We start from the raw sequence: 9,117 nt of genomic DNA on the forward strand, positions 1-9,117 counted from the left end.
CAGGTTTTTTCTTATTGCACCTGAAATTGTTTTTCTGCTAAAAATATTTGCTGTTTGGTGTTTTTTCTACTGTAATGTTTTTTTTTCACTTATTGCTGCTAAATTGTTTTGTTTTGTTTTATTTTATTACTGTTAAATATATTATGTCTTTATTATTGTTAAATATATGTTTTTCTTTTTTATTACGGCTTAATGTTTGATTTCTTTTATTTATGTTTAAACAATGTATGTTGTAAATCTATATATTTATATACGAGATTTGATAATAAATACCATTGACTCGATTATCATGCTCTCATGTTGTTTTTATTATTCTCATTAGTACATGTCAGTATCCGCATTGCACACACACGTAATCACTGCATACAGCAACAGGTTGTATGTTGTTGACAAATCGACACACCATAGCATCATTACAAATTAAATCAGACCCATACATGTTAAGCACACGCTCATAAGATACACCATTTTGCACATGATATAAAAAAAATACACAATGTTGACCGCATGTGATGGAGAAGTCGTTCTGCACTTGTTTTCCTGAATATAAAACAGTGGAACAGTTTTTTAGAAGAAACATCTTTATTGCTGGGGGAAAACTGTCTAACGAGTGACCAAAACTATCAAAAAAATAACCGCGTCTGTCTCTCGAAATATAAACAGCAAGCCAATGTTCCCCGGGCATCGTAGAAGGGTGGGTGTTTACAATACTCATAGCAGGGAGTCTTTGAAGCCGTTCAGTGGTTAGCTGATCATAGGCTAACACGCCTAGGAAATGTGTGTTTTTATTGATAATGCTGCCGATCACGGCTGATAGTTCTATAGTGTTCATGACCGTTTTTGTCTCAATAGTAGTCCAAGAGCACCTGTCTCATGTTAGATATTTCAATGACTGAATCAAATACCGAATAACACAAGAGGTTCACTGTACGGGGTAGTGGATTTCTGAAACGGGTTTCCAATCTCACGTTCCCTGTTTTAATTAACGACACATTCCCTGAATGTCCTTCGTCAGCTTCCAGATTGAAACAGAATAAAGTGTAGCCGTTACCAAAGTCCGCACGCGTAATAGCTAAGGACCTGTCCTTTAAATGTCTTCCTGTGGTTTGTATCAGCTGGTAAAATTCTCTGGTATAGTGTTTTCTCTGGAAATTGGGCTGGAATGGTTTAGCAGGATAAGCCTGACTATCAGCATATAAAGACATAAATTCTATATCGCAGTTTTCAAAATGAAATGGATTACGCTGGTAGGAGCCAGTGTATGCTTCATTGTCTATAAATGCAATGATCACAAATTTAGGTATCCTACCCATAAATAAATTGTCATTTGTTGATATTCTAGCCCCTGCAGGTATGGAGAAGGTCTTTAAAGACACTCTGTCTACCGTGTATTTTGCGTTTGCATGGTGCAATGCCTTGCTGTGTGCAAGTCTGACGGTCGGTGATACACTAACTTTCTTGACAAAGAGACTGGCTGAGACAATTTTAACTCTGTATGCATTGGCATCCGCTGTCATGAGAGCAAATTCGTCTTTAGAGCGCACAAATTTCAGTGACAGGTCGATTCCATTAAGTAACAGTTTTTCTTGAAAAAATAGGTCTGCATGTACTGGTGCAATCAATTCAACAATACTGCTATTTGCTGTGTAGCCACCTCTGGTCACCAGGCCCTGGTTCTCTCCTTCTATAGATGTGTCATTCATGTGTGATGATGTATCCTTACAGAATAACCCGGTGCTGAACTGTGTGTCTAAAGTGTCCTTATTATAATTGATAAGACATTCTATCACACCTCTGTATGGATATGTGTTGGATGATTGACTAATGAGCCGGTCTCCCAAATTAACATCAACTTGACTAAATATGCTGCATCCAGGATAATTAATAAATCCTACATTAGCGTCCCTAGCCAGGTTTGAGCCATCAGCGTTTGTGATTCTCACACGTGTGTAGATATATGAGTCATTTAGATCCAGGTAATCTTCACCGGACGATGAGATGTAAAACTCGATCGGCCCTCCATCAGTGATTGCAGATACAGGTGGGATTTCGATAAATGTACTTTTCTCAATGCTAGTCTGTGTGTAGGGAACAGTAAACAGGTCCAGCTCTGTTTTTACACATTCTCCAGAATGACTGTGTAACAGTGCCATTTAGAATATGTCAAACGCTGCAGTTTTAGAACGACTGGTTCTGGGTCTTTTCACTCTGCGTGGCGGTGTCCGTTTGCTAGCTCTCCTGCTAGGTTTTGTGGTTTTACGCTTTTTAGACAACGGTTGCCCTGGGGGTGGGGTCTTAGATGGTCTGGGCGTATACACATACAATCCGCTACCGTCCTGCTTAGTGGTTGAGGGTCTGGTTATGTTGGTTATGACATCAGACACTATGCCCGATGCGGCTGTTTTTAGGTGTGGTTTGACTATGCTAACTCCTTTTTTAAACAGTGGTACAGCAAATCTAAACAAGCTGCGGAACAAACCACCCAGCCCTGACCCATATTGCGTACTGGTCCCAACATACCCTCCGAGCTCTCCACCAGCCTGTGATAAGTAGTATTTTACATATTTTGAGTCATCAGTGTTGTAGACGGCCATCCTTTTTTTCAAAAATGGTGGGTTATCGGTCGGAAGTGTAACTTGACAAACACCTTGCCGTATAAAAAGGGTATGTGTTGATTTCGATCGTCTTTCAAATCAATTTCTATGTCGTCGATCAATGTCTTTGACACAGGTGTGTAGTGTGGGCTGTCAAATTGTAGAATAGGCAAGCGGCGGTCATCGTCCGTGATATTTATAGCTCTTAATAGCCTCGCGTGGGCGTCACCCACAAGCTGGTAATCAACGATATCTGCATAAATAAAGATGTTATATTTTCCCCCGTATATGTCTGCGGGGTGCGGGGCATATGTGTTTTTATAATGAAGTACAAACGGCTCTCCTGTTTCGAATCCTAGGATTTCCGCCAGTCTCCCTCTAAATGTGAGAATAGTGCCCCTAGGTCCCATAACACAGGCATGGTTAGTAACTGTGTTGTATTGCATTTTAAGGTCTCCAGTGGTTTGGTACTGCTGACATTTAAAATTAAATTCTTTTATTATCTGTTCCACAGATGCATAATGACCCACAGACAGTTCGATCATGGTTACGGCGATGGTTCCATCTTTGACTGGGTCATGAATTTCCACTTGCGAATCTGATTGTGGAAAAGACATCCATATGCGTGGGTACTGTATCTCTATAACAGCAACCTCATACGGCTGATCCAAAACGATAGGTTTTGCTAGCTTTGTTCTAAAATTAGATATCTTATTACCCGGGTAAACATGCGCCGAAGCATTCGAGAAGAGGCTTACATAGAAGCCTGCATTGTTGTTGTTCTTTTTATTCATGCTTTCTCCGTCTATGCTCAGTGTTGAATGAATGTGTGTAGAGCTGCGTCATCTGAGTTAATTACGCCTCAACGATGTCTTTTTCTGGAATCCACGAATTAAAGCTGTCGGGCCATCCTAGCCATTTCACTAGCACATGCTTTTTCCGACCCACTTTTTTTCTAGCCAATATGTTTTCAATTTTAAATGTTTTGTTTTCATCAACAACCACACGTTGTATCTCAGGCTCATAAAATGACCCTTTCAATACCTCTCCAGCTAGATCCGCTAGTCTGTACACTGGGGGCTGTCTCCCTATACGTTCCTTGACTGTGAAAATCTCATCGGTGTAGGTCTGCTCGTATCCTTTTCGAAACTTTCCTCTCAGTTTTGATATTCGTACAGTGTCGCCAATATTAAATTTAAAGCACAGTTCCCTCTGAGGCCTCGTTTTGTACAGCGCGTTAAACACCGACTTCTCATTATCCTTATTCACCTCTGCCGGAGCCATTTGGATAGATCTGTGATAAGCATTGTTATATGCTTGTGTGAGATCTGGTATGACATCTACATATCTCCGGGAGTTGGCTGATGTTAAGTACTTCCACATTCTACCCTTGAAGCTACGATTGAATCTCTCGACAATACTGCATTTAACCTCGCTAGCTGTTGAGAAATGTTTGATATTATATCGCTCCATTAGGTGTTTAAAGGTTGTATTATAAAACTCTTTGCCTTCATCTGTTTGTAGTTTCACAGGGATCCTACCCTCACTAAGTATATCCTCAAAAGCAGCTGATACAACATTCGCTGTCTTGTTTGTTAGGCATCTAACCCATGCGTATTTTGAGAATACATCTATACATGTTAGCAGATATCTCACATTATCATTATCTGACACATATTCACACATGTCAACCAGATCGGCTTGAAACTGTTTGTCGATCCCTGTCACCAATACTCTATTTCTGGGGAAATGGATCCTCACAGGTTTATGGAGTGTGTAAGTGTCGTCTTGTTCTAAATAATGTTTGACCTGAGATATTGGAGGTGTTACACCTGATGCCTCCCCTGCCGCTATACGTAGCTTATTTAAACTGGCCAACCCCGCAGGATGGGCTGGATCATGATATATTTTATGCAATGTGCTTTCCATGACTGTGCAAACCACAAATGACTAAGAAGTTGGTGTTAACACGTCTTTTTATTTAATTTTCACACAGACACAATCACAGACAATGGATACTTGAACAGCACACATTAAACCAGGTGTCTCCCACCCCAGTAGTTTCCAATCATGCGGAGCATGGCTGGTTTAACACGTCGGGCGCAAGTACTTGCTTCTAGCAGGTCCACAATGTTGTCATTAATGGCGCATACTATATTTCGCTCTGATCTCAGTTCACACATGAGGTGTTCTGCAACTCTGCGGATTTGTGTTCCAGTCCCATCTGTGGTGTTTGAGCGTACAAACAGCTGGATGGCTGGGATGAATCGGTCAGTCTTGAGCCTTATCATCACATCGTCATAGTAGGTGTCGAAGAAATACTCAGACAATTCCTGCAAGCAGCTGTGTTGCACCTGACTGGGGTGGCCTGTTTGGCATCCGTAACATGTCTCTTGTAGAAACTCATTCAGCGCCAACATCAACAGGTGGAGAGTTGCGAGTTTGATGTCGATTACAGTTTCCTCCCACAGGTCTGATATGAGGGGGTCCTGCGAGCATGATGGTGAGGGTGGTGGAGTCTGGGGGGTCGGGATTAGCAGCCCTATTGATGGTGACTCTGACAGGTCCCACGACGGCGAGTCATTCTCTGTAAAATGAAAACCACAAGCTCTTAATTTGTCACATAGATACACACGCAACCCCACACACACCCCTCACATTAAACCTACCAGTTTATTGTTTAGTTGTCGGAAGGTCTTATGATTTTAGGTTTGCACAGGGTAGCAGGCAAACCAGTCTTCGGACAACTCGCCAGATCGTCAAAAACAAGGCGTTTTCTAATACTCTCGTACGCAGTGTTGAGTCTGTCCCTCTTGATCGCGTCGTCAATCTGGCTAAACAGACGCGACAAACCTCTCCAGTCGCACCACTGTATAAAAAACAAGTCCTTAAACCATCTTGTGCGCTCTTCAAGGTTTAGAGGGTAAGGATTTAACCTCCAGTTTTCAAGCCCTCTGGAAGCAATAAGACTATCCCTAAAAAGTGCAGGTGTATTACTACTCTGGATCCTTAACTTCCTGTCTGACAGACTCCAAGTGGTCAGACTAGGCAGCATCACCTCATCCCCCATCACACTGAACACTGGTGCTCCACAGGGGTGTGTACTAAGCCCTCTCCTGTACTCACTCTACACCTACGACTGCACGGCCACTAGCAACTCCAACATCATTGTGAAGTTTGCGGATGACACTACAGTGGTGGGTCTTATCACCAAAGGTGATGAGACGGCTTACAGGGAGGAGGTCAGCCCCCTGACCCACTGGTGTCAAGACAACCATCTCACCCTCAACGTTGCAAAGACAAAGGAGTTGATAGTGGACTTCCGGAGGTGCAGAGAAGTACACACCCCCATCACCATCAACGGCGCTGCTGTGGAGAGAGTGAGCAGCTTCTGCTTCCTCGGTGTAAATATGGCTGAGGATCTTACGTCGTCAGTACACATAAACAAAAACAGTGAAGAAGGCGCAACAGCGCCTCTTCTTTCTCAGGAGACTGAAAAGATTTGGCATGAGCCCCCGCATCCTCAGGACCTTCTATTGCTGTGCCATTGAGAGCATCCTCACTGGATGCGTCACCACCTGGTATGGCAACAGCACCGCTTACAACCGTAAAGCTCTCCAGAGAGTAGTGCGGTGTTCTGAACAGATAATTGGAGGTGAGCTTCCCTCCCTCCAGGACATCTACAGGAAGCGGTGCCTGAGGAAAGCGGGGAGGATCATCAAGGGCTCCAGTCACCCCAGCCATAAACTGTTCAGACTACTTCCATCAGGAAGGAGGTTCTGCAGCATCCAGTCCCGTACCAGCAGACTGAGAGACAGCTTTTTCCATCAGGCCATCAGACTGCTGAACACTTCATAGACACCTCACCTTCACTACTGGAACTTCAACATTATGCACTCCATACTGTATATAAATGCCACTTGTTTTGCACAATATCCAACTACCAACCTCTGTATATTTTATATATTTTATTTTATTGTTTACTCTATTTAATTTGTAAAATATGTACACACACACACACACACACATATATACACACACATAGACATATACATATTTAGTATACACATTCAGTAATATGCATACACTCTTATATTGTACATATATTTATTCATATAATTCTCAGATTTAGCCATTCTTATATGTTGCTTGTCTTATGTTATTGTATTTTTGCACACCTCTGTTGCTTGTGAAGCTTGCACACAAGAATTTCACTCACATGTACTGTACCAGTGTACCTGCACATGTGATGTGACAATAAAAGTGATTTGATTTGATTTGTTTCTGTATGTATCTGCATCTATGATTAAACAAAGTTTTTCCTCCACGTGGTTAAGAAGAGTATTCTAGGATTCTCAAAATGCCTCCATAACACCAGTAGTTAAATGGACAAATTATTTTATGGGAAGTTGAACTTCCTTTTACTGTTAGTATATCAACAAATAACTAACAAAGAAAACTTGAAAAAGGTTATATTGTAAATATTCACATTACTCCCTCTGCTACACTGGAAATTATTTTCTTTGTTGGGGTTTATGAAAGAAGTCTGTCCATGTTTGAGTGTATTCTTTTTGGCAGAAGAACAAGAATAAAAGAATCATCTATATTTAGCATTTCAATCTCCTTCACGACTTTCTGGTAGAGAGCCAGAGCCATCAATTATGGCCAGGGGTCCAGGTGCTGACCTTAGCTGTCTAAGGTGGTACGCTTAGACGACAGCTCAGTGGCAAAAACGGCAATGAGGCTTGAGCCTGGTGGCCAGCAACCGTGTTGCTGACATGAAGATCGTCAATGTTGCCCCAGAAGACGCCTTCGATCATGCCAAATGGAGATGGATTTTTCGCAAAGCTGACCCTGCCACACGGGACAAATGCTAGGAAGAAGAAGGTCCAGGCCCTGAAGCAACAAGCAGCCCTGTTTGAAAAAGCAATCCCATTTACATTTACCAATAAAACAAAGGTGTATGTGTGTCTGTGTTGAAGATGTTAAGATGCTAACTTTTTCATTGGAAGTAACCAGGATGGACACACATGTCACACAAAATGGAGAAGGATGCTTGGGATAGACTGAGATAAAGGCAGAAGACGCACTGTGGCGACCCCTAAAGGGAGCAGCAGAAAGATAGCGACTCTCCTCAATGGTTAGTACATTTCCATCTTGATCCTTAATCACTCTACTCTCTTGCAAGTCCAGGCTCTGCTTGTCTTTCTGTAAAAGTCACCTCTCTTTTTTTGCTGTAATCCTAGCCTCTCAGGACCCCTGTCCACTTTCTTCATCTCTCTGACTATCCTACTTCAGCCGTACATCTGCAGTCATCTAGTAATTCTACCCCATCTCACCTCCTCTCTGAACTCTCTGCAACATCCTTCTTTCTTCAATGTTCACCATTTAATCTTTGACTCTGCCTTAACTTGTTTTCTCTTCTTAATGACTAAATTCATCCTACATACTACCACCTGATGCTGCCTCGTCACATTCTCCCCAGAGGAAAAATGTGACTTGGCATTTTTGCCTGGCTTCCTTCTCAGGAGAGAAGGAAGCCAGGCAGCACATTCTCAGCTCACCTTCACCCAGAATAGTTCACCTGTATGCACCTTCCTCCACTCTTATATGTATTTTTGTCCTTCTACACTTTACCTACGCAACACCTTCTCATCATCTCTGTTCCCTTCAGGTACATGTCCTCTGAAGTCTTCTCCAACCACCAGTCTCTCACCCCCGAGAACACGCCATCCAATTCCAAATGTAGGATATATAAATGGTCAGTTATGTTTATAATTACTACTAATATAATTGCAATATACGGTATTTCCTATTTTTACCGGAACGTGTTTCAAAGAAGGGGTCGCTCAGGTGCTGCAGATTTTAAGAGCCATATAATCTGAGCTAAAGGAGTCCATCCCCAGGTTGTATATTACTCACATTTTAGGCCTTTGCTTCAGGGATCAAGTGTGAGTCACTGAGCTTAGGTTTCCAGATACTTTTCCAATTCTTTTGTTCATCTGGACACACAGTAGGTGCTTACCAGTTGTGACAGCCCCTGTTTTTACACATACTGTTTTTATGGTGTCCCAACTGAGATGTTTATTCCCCATGAGGAAGCAGAAGCTGATGTTTTCTTATTTATGTTATTTTTGTGTGCGGCAATCTCAATTGGCTAATTAGTAAGTTAGTTAGTTTTTTTTGGTCACTCGCTTCTTCTGCATTTGCAAATGCAAGAGTGACTCTTATGTAGAGCTGCACCACAGCAGTTTTACAGAGCTTTTTTGAATGGTTCTACCAGAAAAACTTAATGATCAGGGCCCAATTATTTTGATCAAATTTGAGATCACAGTCATTTATCACAATTATGCATTGAGTTAAATCCTCCCCGAGTTTGACCTCGAATTCTAGAATACCCTGGTTTTGTCAAAGCATTTTAAGAATGCATCATGATCTGCTTCCATCGACAAGGTCTTCACCTTCTGCTCTGCCAGATATTTAAACTGTGTTTTGAAGGTCCGTTTTTGAAGAGTATTTGAGA

The sequence above is a fragment of the Neolamprologus multifasciatus genome, chromosome 20 (assembly GCF_963576455.1).
Source record: "Neolamprologus multifasciatus chromosome 20, fNeoMul1.2, whole genome shotgun sequence".
NCBI classification, from domain to species: Eukaryota; Metazoa; Chordata; class Actinopteri; order Cichliformes; family Cichlidae; genus Neolamprologus; species Neolamprologus multifasciatus.